Here is a 17,895-nt window from a genome sequence, read left to right as displayed (position 1 = left end):
TCCTCTAGAAGAGCAACCCCAAGACACATAATCATCAGATTCACCAGGGTTGAAATGAAGGAGAAAATACTAAGGGCAGCCAGAGAGAAAGGTCGGGTTACCCACAAAGGGAAGCCCATCAGACTCACTGCAGATCTCTCAGCAGAAACCCTACAGGCCAGAAGAGAGTGGGGGCCGATATTCAACATCCTTAAGGAAAAGAACTTTCAACCCAGAATTTCGTATCCAGCCAAACTAAGCTTCATAAGTGAAGGAAAAATAAAATCCTTTGTGAACAAGCAAGAACTCAGAGAGTTCATCACCACCAGACCAGCTCTACAAGAGCTCCTGAAGGAGGCACTACACATAGAAAAGAACAACCAGTACCAGCCACTCCAAAAACACACGAAAAGGTAAAGAGCATCAACACAATGAAGAATCTGCATCAACCAAAGGGCAAAACAGCCACCTAGCACCAAAATGACAGGATTGAATTCACACATAACAATATTAACCCTAAATGTAAACGGACTAAATGCCCCAATCAAAAGACACAGACTGGCAAATTGGATAAAAAGCCAAAACCCATCAGTGTGCTGTATCCAGGAAACCCATCTCGCATGCAAGGATACACAAAGGCTCAAAATAAAGGGATGGAGGAAGATTTACCAAGCAAATGGAGAGCAAAAAAAAGCAGGAGTTGCAATTCTCATCTCTGATAAAATAGACTTTAAAGCAACAAAGATCAAAAGAGACAAAGAAGGACATTACATAATGGTAAAAGGATCAATGCAGCAAGAAGAGCTAACGATCCTAAATATATATGCACCTAATACAGGAGCACCCAGATACATAAGGCAAGTTCTTAAAGACTTACAAAGAGACTTAGACTCCCACACAATAATAGTGGGAGACTTCAACACACCACTGTCAATATTAGACAGATCAACGAGACAGAAAATTAACAAGGATATCCAGGACTTGAACTCAGACCTGGAACAAGCAAACCTAATAGACATTTACAGAACTCTCCACCCCAAATCCACAGAATATACATTCTTCTCAGCACCACATCACACCTACTCTAAAATTGACCACATAATTGGAAGTAAATCACTCCTCAGCAAATGCAAAAGAACGGAAACCATAACAAACAGTCTCTCAGACCACAGTGCAATCAAGTTAGAACTCAGAATTCAGAAACCAACCCAGAACCGCACAGCCTCATGGAAAATGAACAACTTTCTCCTGAATGTTGACTGGATAAACAATGAAATGAAGGCAGAAATAAAGACGTTCTTCGAAACCAACGAGAATGAAGACACCACATACCAGAATCTCTGGGACACATTTAAAGCAGTCTCTAGAGGAAAATATATAGCAATAAGTGCCCACATGAGAAGAAAGGAGAGATCTAAAATTGACACCCTATCGTCAAAATTGAAAGAGCTAGAGGAGCAAGATCAAAAAAACTCAAAACCTAGCAGAAGACAAGAAATAACTAAGATCAAAGCAGAATTGAAGGAGATAGAGACACGAAAAACCCTTCAAAAAATCAATAAATCCAGGAGCTGGTTTTTTGAAAAGATCAACAAAATAGACAGACCACTAGCCAGACTAATAAAAAAGAAAAGAGAGAATAATCAAATAGATGCAATAAAAAATGACAAAGGGGATATCACCACAGATTCCACAGAAATTCAAACCATCATCAGAGATTATTACAAACAACTCTATGCACATAAATTAGAAAACCTGGAGGAAATGGATAAATTCCTGGACAGCTGCCTCCTGCCAAGCCTAAACCAGGAAGAAGTCGAAACCCTGAATAGACCAATAACAAGGTCTGAAGTCGAGGCAGCAATTAAGAGCCTACCACCCAAAAAAAGCCCAGGCCCAGATGGGTTCACAGCCGAATTCTACCAGACATACAAAGAGGAACTGATACCATTCCTACTGAAACTATTCCAAATAATCCAAAAAGAGGGAATCCTTCCCAAATCATTTTATGAGACCAACATCATCCTAATACCAAAACCTGGCAGAGACTCAACAAGAAAAGAAAACTACAGGCCAATATCCATGATGAACATAGATGCAAAAATCTTCAATAAAATAATGGCAAGCCGATTACAACAGCACATCAAAAAGCTTATCCACCATGATCAAGTAGGATTCATCCCGGGGATGCAAGGCTGGTTCAATATACGCAAGTCTATAAATGTAATTCACCACATAAACAGAACCAAAGACAAAAACCACATGATTATCTCAATTGATGCAGAGAAGGCCTTCGACAAAATTCAACAGCCCTTTATGCTAAAAACCCTCAATAAACTAGGTATCGATGGAACGTATCTCAAAATAATAAAAGCTATTTACGACAAACCGACAGCCAATATCATACTGAACGGGCAAAAACTGGAAGCATTCCCTTTGAAATCTGGCACTAGACAAGGATGCCCTCTCTCACCACTCCTATTCAATATAGTACTGGAAGTTCTAGCCAGAGCAATCAGGCAAGAAAAAGAAATAAAGGGTATTCAATTAGGAAAGGAGGAAGTCAAATTGTCTCTATTTGCAGACGACATGATTGTATATCTAGAAGACCCCCTCATCTCAGCCCAAAAGCTCCTGAAACTGATAAGCAACTTCAGCAAAGTCTCAGGATACAAAATCAATGTGCAAAAATCACAAGCGTTCCTATACACCAATAACAGACTTAAAGAGAGCCAAATCAAGAACGAACTGCCATTCACAATCGCTACAAAGAGAATAAAATACCTAGGAATACAACTAACAAGGAATGTAAAGGACCTCTTCAAGGAGAACTACAAATCACTGCTCAACGAAATAAGAGAGGACACAAACAGATGGAGAAACATTCCATGTTCATGGTTAGGAAGAATTAATATCGTGAAAATGGCCATACTGCCCAAAGTAATATACAGATTCAATGCTATCCCCATCAAGCTACCAATGACCTTCTTCGCAGAACTGGAAAAAACCACCTTAAACTTCATATGGAACCAAAAGAGAGCCCGCATAGCCAAGTCAATTCTAAGCAAAAAGAACAAAGCAGGAGGCATCACACTACCAGACATCAAACTCTACTACAAGGCTACAGTAATCAAAACAGCATGGTACTGGTACCAAAACAGAGATATAGACCAATGGAACAGAACAGAGGCATCGGAGGCAACACAACATATCTACAACCACCTGATCTTTGACAAACCTGATAAAAACAAGCAATGGGGAAAGGATTCCCTGTTCAATAAGTGGTGTTGGGAAAACTGGCTAGCCATATGCAGAAAGCAGAAACTGGACCCCTTCCTGACACCTTACACTAAAATTGACTCCAGATGGATTAAAGACTTAAACATAAGACCTAACACCATAAAAACACTAGAAGGAAACCTAGGCAAAACCATTCAGGACATAGGCGTAGGCAAGGACTTCATGACCAAAACACCAAAAGCATTGGCAACAAAAGCCAAAATAGACAAATGGGACCTAATCAAACTCCACAGCTTCTGCACAGCAAAAGAAACAGTCAATAGAGTGAATCGGCAACCAACAGAATGGGAAAAAATTTTTGCAGCCTACCCATCTGACAAAGGGCTGATATCCAGAATTTACAACGAGCTAAAAAAGATTTACAAGAAAAAAACAAACAAGCCCCTTCAAAAGTGGGCGAAGGACATGAACAGATACTTTACAAAAGAAGACATACATGAGGCCAACAAGCATATGAAAAAATGCTCATCATCACTGGCCATTAGAGAAATGCAAATCAAAACTACATTGAGATACCATCTCACACCAGTTAGAATGGCAATCATTAAAAAATCTGGAGACAACAGATGCTGGAGAGGATGTGGAGAAATAGGAACACTTTTACACTGTTGGTGGGAGTGTAAATTAGTTCAACCATTGTGGAAAACAGTGTGGCGATTCCTCAAGGACCTAGAAATAGAAATTCCATTTGACCCAGCAATCCCATTACTGGGCATATATCCAAAGGATTATAAATCGTTCTACTATAAGGACACATGCACACGAATGTTCATTGCAGCACAGTTTACAATAGCAAAGACCTGGAACCAACCCAAATGCCCATCGATGATAGACTGGACAGGAAAAATGTGGCACATATACACCATGGAATATTATGCAGCCATTAAAAACGAGGAGTTCGCGTCCTTTGTAGGGACATGGATGAACCTGGAAACCATCATTCTCAGCAAACTGACACAAGAACACAAAATCAAACACCACATGTTCTCACTCATAGGCGGGTGTTGAACAAGGAGAACACATGGACACAGGGAGGGGAGCACTATACATGGGGGTCTGTTGTGGGGGAGTGGGGGGGACAGCGGGGGGGTGGGGAATTGGGGAGGGATAGCATGGGGAGAAATGCCAGATATGGGTGAAGGGGAGGAAGGCAGCAAATCACACTGCCACGTACGCACCTAAGCAACAACCTTGCATGTTTTTCACATGTACCCCAAAACCTAAAATGCAATAAAAAAAAAAAAAAAAAAAAATGAAAAAAAAAAAAAAAAAAAAAAAAAAAAAACAACCTTGCATCCCAGTGATAAAGCCTGGTTGATTGTGGTGAATTAACTTCCCTATGAGCTCCTATATTTGGTTTGCTAGTATTCTGCTACAGATATTTACATCTACGTTCATCAGGGATACTGGCCTGAAGGGTTTTTTTATTATTATTATTTATTTCATCATGTCTCTGCCAGATTTTGGTATTAAGCTATGTTGGCTTCACAGAATAGGAGGGACTCCCTCCTCCATTTTTTTGGAATAGTTTCAGTAAGACTAGTAACAATTTTTCTTTATATACCTGGTAGAATTTGGCTATAAATCCATCTGGCCCAGGGATTTTTCTGGTTGTTAGGTTTTTTTTTACTACTTATTTGATTTCAGAGATCAACACTGGTCTATTCAGTGTTTCAATATCTTCCTCATTGAATATTTGGAGATTATCTGTTTCCAGGAATTTATTCATTTCTTCTAATTCTTTTTTCTAATTTGTTTACAGAGTGGTTCATAGTATTCTCTGTGGATCTTTTGTATTTCTTTGGGGTCAGTTGTAATATCATCTTTGTCATTTCTGATTGTACTTTCTTGGATCTTCTTGGAGGGATCACATTACTCAACTCCAAACTATAATATAAAGCTAGAGTAATCAAAACAGCATGGCACTAATGGTAAAGTAAGAAAAACACAGGCCAATGAAACAGAATACAAAACTCAGAGAAAAATTGCACACCTACTGACATCTGATCTTTGGCAAGGCTAAACAAAAACAAGCAATGGGGAAAGGATTTCAATAAATGGTGCTGGGATAACTGCAGAAGAATGAAAGTGGATCTTTACCTTTCACCATATACAAAAATTAACTCAAGATGGATTAAAGATTTAAAGGTAAGACCTCAAACTATGAAAATCATAGAAGAAAACCTAGGAAATGCCCTTCTTGATATCCACTTTCACAAAGAATTTTTGGCTACATATCCAAAAACAATTGCAATAAGAATGAACATTTACAAATGGGACCTTATTAAATTAATGAATTTCTGCACAGTGAAAGAAACTATCAACAGAGTAAAAAGACAACCTACAGAATGAGAGAAAATATTTGCAACCTATGTGCAACTTATGCCTCCAACAAAGGTCTAATATCCAGTATCTATAAGGAACTTAAACAAATCAACAGGCAAAGAGCAAATAATCCCATTTAAAAAATGGACAAAGGACATGAACAAACACTTCTGAGAAGAAGACATGCAAGTGGCCAACAAACATATGAGAAAATTCTCATTATAAATGATCATCAGAGAAATGCAAATCAATAACAAAATGTGATGCTATTTCACACCAGTCAGAATGGCTTTTATTTTAAAAGTCGAAGAACAACAGGTGCTAGCAAGGGTATGGAGAAAAGGGAACTCTTATGCACTGTTGATGGGAATGTAAATTAGTTCAGCTATTGTGAAAGCACTTTGAAGATTTTTCAAAGAACTTAAAACAGCTATCGTTCGATCCAGCAATCCCATTACTTGGTATACATTGAAAGAAAAGTAGATAATAATACCAAAAAGACATATGTACTCATATGTTCATTGCCATGCTATTCACAGTAGCAAAGACATGGAATCAACTGAGGTACTCATTAATGATAGATTGAATAAAGAGAATGTGGTACATATACATTATGGAATACAATGCATTCATAAGAAAGAGATCATGTCTTTTTGCGCAAAATTGGTGGAGCTGGACACCATTATTCTAAGCGAATAAACACAGGAATAGGAAATCAAATACCACATTTTCTCATTTATAAGAAGGAGCGAAATATTAAGCACACATGAGTATAAACATGAGAATAATAGTCACTCTGGACTATTAGATGAAGAAAATAGGAAAAAGAGTGTTAGTTTTTAATGGTTTATTTCTTTTGGGGGGTAGGGTATGGGATGGAGTTTCGCTCTTGTTGCCCAGGCTGGAGTGCAATGGCACGATCTTGGCTTACTGCAACCTCCTCCTCCTGGATTCAAGTGATTCTTCTGCCTCAGCCTCCCTAGTTAGATGGGATTACAGGCATGTGCCACCATGCCTGGCTAATTTTGTATTTTTAGTAGAGATGGGGTTTCTCCATGTTGGTCAGGCTGGTCTCAAACTCCCAACCTCAGGCAATCCACCAACCTCAGCCTCCCAAAGTGCCAGGACTATAGGCGTGAGCCACTGCACCAGGCCTTAATAGTTTATTTCAAATTATGCCCTTTAATTAAAAAATTGGGATATTGGCATCAAAACATACCTATATTTGAAAACTGATTCTTCTATGTATTAGCTCTGTGACTTTAAATTTTCTAAGCCTAAGCTTGCTCATAAGCAAAATAAACATAAACGTGTACTTAGATTTGCACATAGTAAATATTCAAACTTCAAAGTATGCAAAATTTTTGTAAGAATTAGATGAGGTAATATGAATAAAGAGATTGCCATTGAGCGTTAAAGATAGTGGATTCAATAAAAAGTGACTTATTAATAGTTTCTCTTTCTATCAGTTATTTTATGTTTATAAATACATATGTAATTAGGTCAAGGAACCTCAAAACCAAAATCTACAAACTTACTAGTTTTCAAAATATTTATGTTGTGTCATTTGTTCTCTAAGCACTGTAGGATTTAGTTGAGACAATATAAGATAAAAATGACACAATTAATCTTTTCGAGGAGTTTGAAAACCAATAGAAAGTATACATATGTAGACAAATATGATTTGTGGTAAATTTTTTAAGTGCAACCCTTGAAATTCATTGTTGTAGTGTGTATTGAGTTTCTAAGAAAGGAGAGCTCTATATGGAAGATGGAATGCCTGACTTGCGGGCTGAAAAAATGGATCAGGATTCATCAGATAAAAATGCAACAGGGAGTGAGTGCAGGTGAAACTAGGGGGTCTACTTGGACAGCTAGGAGTAGCCAAATAGGACTGAAATCAAGGAATCACCGTGATGGTAAGGCAGATGAAACTTTTTTCTGGTTTATTAAGAAATCAGTGAAAGGGTGAAAACATTTAAGCTTCAAAGTATAAGCTGATCTATGGCATGTTCTCCAAGTCTCACTCAAAGTTTTATATTATCATCTTCTTTAATGATGATTTAAAAAATAGGTGACTAGGCACAGTGGCTCACGCCTATAATCCCAGCACTTCGGGAGGCCAAGGTGGGCAGATCACGAGGTCAGGAGTTCAAGACCAGTCTGACCAACATGGAGAAACCCCGTCTCTACTAAAAAAATACAAAATTAGCCCAGTGTGGTGGCACATGCCTGTAATCCCAGCTACTCAGGAGGCTGAGGTAGGAGAATCGCTTGAACCCGGGAGGCAGAGGTGGCGGTGAGGGAGCTCGCACCATTGCATTCCAGCCTGGACATAAAAAGCCAAACTCCATTTCAAAAAAAAAAAAAAAAAAAAAGGTGTAGTTAGTTTTATTTCAAAAAATGTTTCAGTATCATTTTCTAATGATCTCCACCTCACTGGATTCCTCTGCTCTGGAAATCAGCATCAACTTCCAATTTGCACGTCTTTTCAGATAAGAAAGAAACACTTGTGTTACAATGCATACAAGCATATCTATTTTCATCATTTTGATTTCTTCTAAATTTACCCCACCAAACTAGGAATCAAAATAATTATTGGTACTTTCTGGCACTTTTTCAATGACTGAATTTTAAAAAAAAATCATACGATCTACTATCTATATATAATCTCCCGTTCTCTATCATACATTCTGTTATCTGTATGTTTCCCATCAGGATTTCATCTCCAAATTCTCAGTATATATGTAAAATATTTCTCTAAATTTAATTTTTACTGCCCTCCCCATTTGGTGGCTATCTCAAACATAACAAATGACAAAAAAGCATTAGGCTAAAATAGTTATTCTAGAGTTTTGGTTTGCTTTTCTTCCTTTCCAAAATCCCTAACAGTAAACAATGTGTTTTGTAGAAATGCATGAGGCGCTCTGTACTGTTTGTCAAGTTTTCCAGTTCCATACTAGTCTCCCCTTCCTCTTCCACATGCACACATCAGAACAACGGGATAGCATGAGGTAGAGTTTGGAACCAATCAAACTGTCTAGGAATAAGTAACAAAAGTTGCTGAAGAGTGCTTTATTCACTCTCAGAATGAAACATTTGATGAGGAAAGAGGGGACTAGAAAAACAAATGGAGAGAAATCTAAAGGAAACCCGAATTACTGTTGTATTTCTTAACACCTTGGGTTTCACATTTGCCGGGATGGTAAGTGTCATTACCAATTTGATGGTGACTAAAATGCAGCACAGTTGCACGTTTCATCTCTCCTATTCGTTAGGGCTTTATTTTTATAATGAAAACAGTGGAAATCTATTAGGAGAAACTGATATTTAAAATATGTCTCTGCTTTAACATCCCCTAGGCTGAACTCTGTGAGAGAGGGATTATTGTTATTTTTTTGAGGATCCCAAATGAGTTGCAGAAAGATCTAAACAAGAGGTAGAGGAAGGACGACTTAAATGCTTGAAAGTTCCTTTGACAAACAACAACCCGAAAATGTGCACTTTTTTGCACATCAGAAACAGATAAGAAAGACAGATGTTGAGCTGGCCTCCTCCTTCCCGCTGGAGTGAGGCGAAGTGGAGGGCGAGAGTATGTTCCTGCAGCTGTTTCCCACTGATCAGGTGGGAAGTCGGGCTGTGCAGGCATCACAGTAGGCACTGCAGTAAATCAGATAGTATCTCTGCTGGAAGAAGGCCAAGCTGCCCTTAAAGATGTTAGGTACAGCTCCCTGGTAGCTCAGGGAGAAGGCATCCATTTCAATCATTTTCATGAACATCCCCAAAGTCAGCTTTTTTTTTTGGCATAAAGTGTCGTGTTGTAGTAACTTCCTGTTGAAGTTAAAAGGAGAAATAAAAGCCCTGCATTCATTCCACCAGACTCTAACACTGCTGGACAAAAGACTCCTGGACACAATCCATACAGGAGATCTGTCTTGGCTTTCACTTTCTTGCTTTCTTCTTTCTGCTCTATGTCCCTGCCTTCTCTTGCAAAGCAGATAATTCTAAATTTGTAGTTAAGAAAAGGAAGATTTGTAAATTAAAGCAAGTATTCTGGGTAATCCACACAATCTGTGTATGAAAATAATCGCCTATGGAGCAGAATGGACTCCTAGGTAACATAGAAACATGAACAAGCTGTCAGATTGACACTGATGGTAAAGGAGAAATCTAGGTGATGTTATTGGTTACATACCCCTGTGAAAAAAGTGTGCGCTTTGCTGGCTGACAAATCTTTATTTAAGACCTACCTCCACTGTTAGTTGACAGTGTGAACTTGAGTGGGCCTCACCAAGTATTGGGTGTCACTGTAAAATGGGGACATTACTTCTTCATACTGTTAGGAATCTTTCATAACATAATACAAACATGCTTCCTTATTTTCTAATTGCTCCTGTAACAAATTATCATAAACACAAATTTAATTTCTTACAATTCTGACAGTGAGAATTCCTAAGACAAGTCTTACAGGGGTATACTTAAGGGATCAGCAGAGATATTTCCTTCTAGACACTTCAAGAGAGTTAATTATTTGCATCTCCAGCTTTTAAAGGTTGTCATTCATCATTCCTTGCGGCGGACAAAGAAGCAACTCTCCAAAGCTTGGACACATCATTCCAATCTGTGCTTCAGTCATCACGTTGCCTTCTTTCCTCTCTACTATCCTACCTCCCTCTTGTAAAAACCCTTGTGATTACATAGGGTTTATCACGATAACCTAACCAATTCAATACCATTAACTTAATCACATATACCATATATGTTCATTTATCATATAAAGTAGTATTTTCACAGTTTGTAGGAATTAGGATGCCATATGAGGTAATATATTTTCCATGTAAGGTAATGCATTCACAGTTTCTAGGGCTTAGGATGTGGACATCTTTGAGGGGACCATTAAGCATATATTGCAGGTTTTAGCACAAAAAGGCATGAAACAAATTTCAGCTTTCTTTCCTCTTCTCCTATCAGCATTAGTGGCAACATGGATTTAGTTGCTCTTTTGTTCAATATGGCATTATCTGATCACTCTTCTCAGAGGTGAAAAGATAAATGCTGAAGGAATTATTAAGATCAAAATGAACAAGTCTTCAAAGCTATAAGAAAGCAGAAATATTATACTTACGATATGGATTTGTTTCCTTCTTTGGTGAGTGTTTAGGGACTGGTGTTTTATTTATCTCAATTATGTTTGGAAAGCATCTGGAAGAAAATCAAATTATGTAGCCAATTGTAAGTGTAAGACTGTCATGAATGAAGAGGATTTTTTCCCCACTCAATGTAACAAGAAACTAGCTGCAGAAAAGCTATTTGGTTTTTTAAGAATCATAATGAGAATGAAAAATCATCTTAGTTTTTTTGTTTGTGAGAATACGAACCTTGTGATATGAAGGAGTTGGAACTGCTAGGTGTTTTCAGCTTCTGATTTAATATTCTTTCAAATTGCAGTGACATCATAATCATTTACCTTCAAGGATACCAGAGGGAAGCCAGAATAGTTTCATTGTCACTCTGTTTCAATGGTAAACTTTTATCCTTTTGCTGATGTCCACTATAAAATGATAATTCATTCTGCCATCATGTGAAATGAACCAACTAAATCAAAATATTTTTCAAAGGGGAGTAGCCTATGGAAGTGAAATAAACAGCGTGATGGACTTGTCATGCTGGGCTATTTTTGGATGGCCTTCCTCAAGGATCAGTTTAAAGCTAACATTTACAACAAAGCTTTCTTCAGTGAGACAGAAAAATATGCAGAACTCCACACATACTTAACAAAAGTAACCAACTCACTGCACCTGACTTAACTGTAAATAATGTAGATTTTATTTTCCATGTCATAGGATCTACTAGGAACAGTAATTAGGGGAAATAATGCTTAATTCATTAACTCACTTATTCATTCATTTCTTATCTCATTAAAAATCTTAGAAGAACTTATGATTTGTTTTTCACTTATTCATTTAATCATACATTTTTCTATCTTTTCAACAATCAATTTATACATTAATTTATTAATTCACTCACTCACTCAACAAAACTGCTTTGAATATCTCATCTCTGCTTTTACCAGGTTGATTGAGTTCTGGAGATGGAAAGATAAATCAAGTCCATGCATGATCTAGCAACCCAACTCTTGGCCCAATCTGTATTTAGAATAGACGACTCCATTTAGAGTACACAGGAGTAGAAGTAGGATGTTTTGTTGATGCACTATTGATCAGTTTCAACACTACAGGTAGAAAAATTATGATAAGAGAGAGATTATCTGACTTCAGGCCACCCAAATGCGACTGCATCCTTAACCCTTGCATCTTCATTGATGAGCAAAAGCTTTGGGGGAATTTGTGCTCAAAGTTTGTGCCACATGTATTAGTCTCAGATCAATTTCTAATTGTGTTATGAGGCCTAGAAAAATGTGTATTCCATCCAGCCAAATTGCTTTTTATCTTGGTCAACATCACTGTGGAAAATGCTGTATTTTGCCATCTCATACTGCTTTGGCTGCCAAAATCCAAGGACTAAACCTGGAGTGGCTAGACTTTTCTGCACTACTGATTAAGGTCACAGTAGCTGTCACAAGCTTTGTGTTCTCTAAACAATCCTCTAGCTTTGTGTTCTCAAAAACAATCCTCACTGTGGTAGCATAGCTAAGAGAGCCTGGTCTTTGTCTAATGTATTTATCAAATATATTTGGATGTATAGCTAAGAAAGACCTGTTCTTCTAATCTGTTGACCTTCTCAATGTGGACACCAAATCACTTTTGAAACCTCATTCATTCCCATCCCAACTTCCAATATTTCTTCATCTAATGTCTTTTCTGCTATTCCTCTATACCCATATTGGTCCATGAAACTTCTTTATTCTTTAGATATTTTCAATGTCCTTTCCTTCCTCCTACTTTCACCTATTTTATGTGAAAAAAAATGTTATTCCTCTCTCGTTCTTTCAGTATTCCTTGAAGGAAGCAAAGCTAATAACATAATGTAATTTGTAAGTAGTAGATTTATCATTCTCTCCTCCCTCTTCCCTTCATATATACACAGTCATATAAAAGCTGGTTAGAGTCAGGAGAATTATATTTTGTGTTTTTGAATCTCACATTGCTCTGACCCTCATGTTGAATTGATGAATCTATGAACAGATTATTTGAAAGTCTTTTGATACCGAGTCAGGTACCATTATGACAATAAGCCATGTATTACATCATAGAATTCTTTGTCTTCTGGAAGACCCCCCGCACCTCTAATGCTGGAGATTCAAACCCTCCCTTTGCTCCTCAGTCTTCCTCATATACAGGGAATACTTTAACTTCTGTGTGAAGTTATCAGTGGCCTTTAACAAAGGGGAAGAATACAAGAACATACATAATAATACATCTTGTTATGTGTGTTCTTAAAAATGAGAAGTTGTGATCTTAGTTTTAGAAACAAGAAAGCAGACAGGGACACTAAGAAGGGAAATGAGAACCCAGAAAACAAAACAAAACAACAGCAAAAAACAAAAAACAAAAAACACCCTAACTGAATTCCTAGGAATATTGCATTGATTAAATATTAATGGTGTCCCAGGCAATTCTAAATACTTTACATATGTGAACTAAATTAATTCTCATAATAACATAATGTTGGCATCATGTTTCCATTAGAATACTGAGATACAGAGGTTAAGTTACAGTTAAGGTCACATAGCAAATAAGAGGTGGAGACAGAAATAGGCCCCAGGTATTTTGCTCTAGACATCATACCCTAAGCCACTAGTTAATATAGCAATAGAGACAGGAAGCAGAATAACATGGTTATTATGTCTGCGCATGGAGGATTTATTGTGAGTCTGGGAGCTTGCATGAGTTTTGGAAAGAAAGTTTTAGGGAGAATGGTCACCGATATCAATTCTACTTTCATGATTTTAGTCAAGATACCATAGAAAAAAAGCTTAGCTTCAAATATTTAAATATCTGGTTTGGAAAAAAAAATAAAAATTGGCATCCAATAATCTTGGTTTTGAGACTCTGACATCACAAATAACTTTATGGTTTATATAATAATGAAAGGATCAGTTTCATTTGGAAAGCCATCCATAGATTACAAAGAACCAATTATTCACTTAAAATTCTAGATTTTAAGTATTATTTTGGCCAATATTAGTCTTTAAATAATTGGCTTTTAAGTCTGGACAAATACATTGGCCTTGAAAAGCCTGTAGTTATTTTCCAGTGAAGTACAGAATGAGAGACAACAACAAACTGACAAAAAAAATAATTACTAAGACATTTGTCACCAGTCCTCTCTGCAAATTGTGTGTGTATGTGTCATTCATCTGGAACAATTGTCTAGGCTTTTGGTTCTGCTTTGGAAGCTAAGGAATGTATTGCATTTTGGAATTTCCTTCACGTGGAAGGAATCCAGTTCCTGAGAACTGTTGACAATGGACAAATACTCTGCACAGAAAGATCATAAGGAATGCTTTTCCATTTTCAGTTTGCTGAAACCATACTTGATAGAAGCACCAAGTGAAGATCTTTTTCTGTGACTACGGAAAAACCTTTTTGGGTCAAAACATAAAGACTTGAAATTAATTTCATTTTAATTGGTTTAAGTGTATTTTTTCCAGGACACATAATTTGCTGAACAATCTTCAGTGTTTTCTGCTTTGGAATATCAGATGGTGTTTTTCTTCCTTTGTGTTCCAATAGCAACTTCAAAGAAAGAAAGGGAGAAAGAAAGGAAGGAAGGAAGGGAGGGAGGGAGGGGAAGGAAAGAATGAAAAAAGGAAGAAAGGAAAGAAAGAAAAAAAGAAGGAAGGAAAGAAAAATTACTCTGTGTCGTAGGAATGCCATGCAAACAGAAGCTATGTCATACTCATTTTTATGATAGTGGTTTGTTTGTTGTTTATTGAGAAGGAGTCTTGCTCTGTTACCCAGGCATGATCTCGGCTTACTGCAACTGCCTCCCTGGTTCACACAATCCTCCTGCCTCAGCCCCATTAGTAGCTGGGATTACAGGCACACACCACCATGCCCAGGTCATTTTTGTATTTTTAGTAGAGACAAGGTTTTGCCATGTTGATCAGGCTGGTCTCGAACTCCTGACCTCAAGTGATCCATCTGCCTCGGGATCCCAAAATGCTGGGATTACAGGTGTGAGCCACTGCAGCTGACCTAGTTTATTGGTATCTGGAAATCAATGGAAAAATTGCTGAATGAATGGATGCTTGAATGAATGACACATGAATGAAATGCTTTTGTCTATTTATGGAGTTAAATCAATTTTAGTTTATGAGATTCAGCAACTCCCAAATAATTTATTCCCATTTTAGAAGTATACTAATCCTGTAAACATGGTGTGCACATATTATTGGAGGATAAAGAAAAGCAAATATTTTATTTTATAAATTACCAGAATATGAAGAGAGTTGGTAAGTAGAATCTGCTGTGAAGATGCTGGAGGTGGATTATAGTAGATGTACTAAGAAGAAATTGAAGTCAGATTCCATTTGCTTTTGTTTGTTTTCTTGTGTTTCTTTGTTTTCTTTTCATTTTTGTTTAAGATTCTGTCACTCTCCTACTCAAAACCTTCAAATGGCTTCCCATCAGAACTATAATAAGCTCCTAACTCTAACCTGGAATAATGCAACTTAATCTGGCCTCCGTCCAAATTATTGGCTTGATCTCATTTTCTATCCTACCATGTTTTGTATTTTCTCCACAGAACATTTGCACTAGCTCTGCCTGGAATTATGCTTCATCATCTTTATTTGACTGGATCCTTTTCCTCTTCAGCCCTTCATTAATTCTTCAGAGATGCTTCCTTTAACACTCTTCAAATTAATCCCCTAGTCACTCAGTACCATCACATCTCCTACTTTAATTCAACAGATACCTTGACATGTTGGAGATGGCACATGTTCACATTCTCTCTGAGCTGGGTTGAGTTTGAGCCATCTCAGTCCTGGTGCTCTATATATAGGCAATGAAGTCCTCTTGGAAAGACATCCTCCACCTCCAGTGGTTTTGTCCTTCAGGCACTCAAATCATTGCACTGAGCAAAGAACCATCTGTACTGTGTCTTTTCAGAATTCCTTTATTTATTGTTGTATTTTTACACAGCAACAGATAAGGAAAACATTCACTTACTGATCCTTCTTTGTGATTATACTCTTACTTTTCGATTTTAAAAAAATGTCTATCTCCCTAAAATTTTGTCAGTTTCATGATGGCATAAACTTTGCTCTGTTTACTATTGGATACCTCTTACCAGTGGCTGACACATTGCAGGTGCTCCGAATATATTTGTTAAAACATATATTTTTATCTCATCAAATCAATTTGATGATTCTGTATAATATTATCCCCATTGTACAGATGAAAAAAATTGAATATTAAGAGGACTAAACATTTTCCAAGATTAAATAAGTAATAAATGACACAATTAGATTTTAAGCTAATTTTACTTGGGAGTTTTTCATCATAGTATTATAAAATAAATTGTCGGGTTATCTTGTTCTCCAAGTATACCGTCAGTGCTAAAAAGTAGCCTGTTTAAGAGCACTGACTATGGAGCCAGATTGCCTTGGTTTAAATTCTAACTCTACCACATTTTAGCGGTATAGTCTTGTCCCAATTTTCTAATTTGTAAAATGAGAGTTATTATTTTGTCTAACATCAAGGATGGTTTGAGAATTAAATGAGTGACTATATCTCAAGCCTTTTGCTAGTGATGGCAAATAAGAAGTGTTCAGTAAATACTACCTACCACCATCATTATTGTTATAATTGTATTACAGGATATTTAGAAATGGTTCAATATTGAACAATTAAGCATTATTCATAAATTATTTGTTATTATTTTATATGTAAAATATTATCAAAACATAGGTCAACATATATGTATTGATATTATAAAGAATTATAATCATGAGTATGGGTATTCCATTCTGACATATGTGGCCTACTTGAATGATATGAATTATTCTTATTTTTGTTTTTCACTGGGAAAAAGTCATCTCTAAAATTTAAAACCATGTAATTTGTATTTGACAAGTGCCTTGGAAGTGATCTCAGTCAATTCTGTCTTATGTAGAAAAAAAGAAGCCTACTGATATACAGGTCAGGACCCCTTTCAAGATCACACAGGCAATTAATACTTGAGTGAGAAAAAGAGCTGAAGTGTCCCAAGTCCTATTCTGGTGCTTTCCAGCCTAACCACACTCTTCAGTGCCAATATCTCATTGTTAATGGAGAATGGTTCTTCCAGTTAACTGATTACCAAAATTTGTGCAACATTTGCTTGGAATTCTATGTGGGATAAAAACTCAGCAAGCATTCATCAAGAGCCCTGCATTTGACTCCCCATTAGTAAAAGGGATATTAATGACTCCATGGAAAGGTAGTAAAATATTGGATCCTTCTAGGTTCATCTGAGGTCATGAGAAGAAGTCCACACTTAGAAGAAATTAGGGATTTTGAAGGATATGAGATAGATTTTAAACAATTTGCCTTCTCTGATGCCTCTGAAACTGTAATTAGTGGCCTGAAGCTCCTGGCCACAGTAGTCTGGGCCTTCCTTAAGCAAACAGCTGTCTTCTTTTTTTTAGAAAGAGCTATATAAGGCATGCAAACCACATGGATTTTCTTTGAAACAGCTAGAACTTTTTGTCAGTATCATCTTTGTCTCTCTCTTTCATTTCAGAAGCACTGAGAAGAGATCTTATCAAATTAATAATCCAAGGAAGCTTCTGGTATTACTATTTCCCAGACAGTCTGCTAGAATTCTTAAACACGGAGGCAGATTCTTGACAGTCATGATGTGGCTTGCACTGGTGTTTTCTCCCTAACAAATTTTCCATAATATCATCTGGCTGTGTGGACAAAATCCAAACAGAGCTTCCACCTTTGCCCTGTGCTTTCAGGAGTTAAAGATCCAGTCATCCTTGTGAATTTATAAGTATTTTTTGCTCTTCTGCCTCTGAGGCAAATATGAGGGCATACAGGTTAAAGCAAATACACAGACTACCTCTCTTTCCCTATTTTCAGCAGAACTCTGACACTGATTCTACTTTACCAGAACTTCAGATAGCAGCAGACTGTGGATCACCCTTCAATCATATCACATGAAGACATATAAATATGCCAAATGATATGGTTTGGCTGTGTCCCCACTCAAATCTCACCATGCTTTGTAATAATTTCCACCTGTCAAGGTCAGGGCCAGGAGGAGATAATTGAATTATGGGGGTGGCCCCCCCATACTGTTCACTACCCTTAGTAGTGAATAAGTCTGAAGAAAGCT

Source organism: Aotus nancymaae, unplaced genomic scaffold (genome assembly GCF_030222135.1).
Source record: "Aotus nancymaae isolate 86718 unplaced genomic scaffold, 86718_ANA_hifiasm-v0.15.2.pri h1tg000006l, whole genome shotgun sequence".
NCBI classification, from domain to species: Eukaryota; Metazoa; Chordata; class Mammalia; order Primates; family Aotidae; genus Aotus; species Aotus nancymaae.
The sequence above is the reverse complement of the archived record's forward strand: the minus strand, read 5'-3'. Positions refer to the sequence as shown.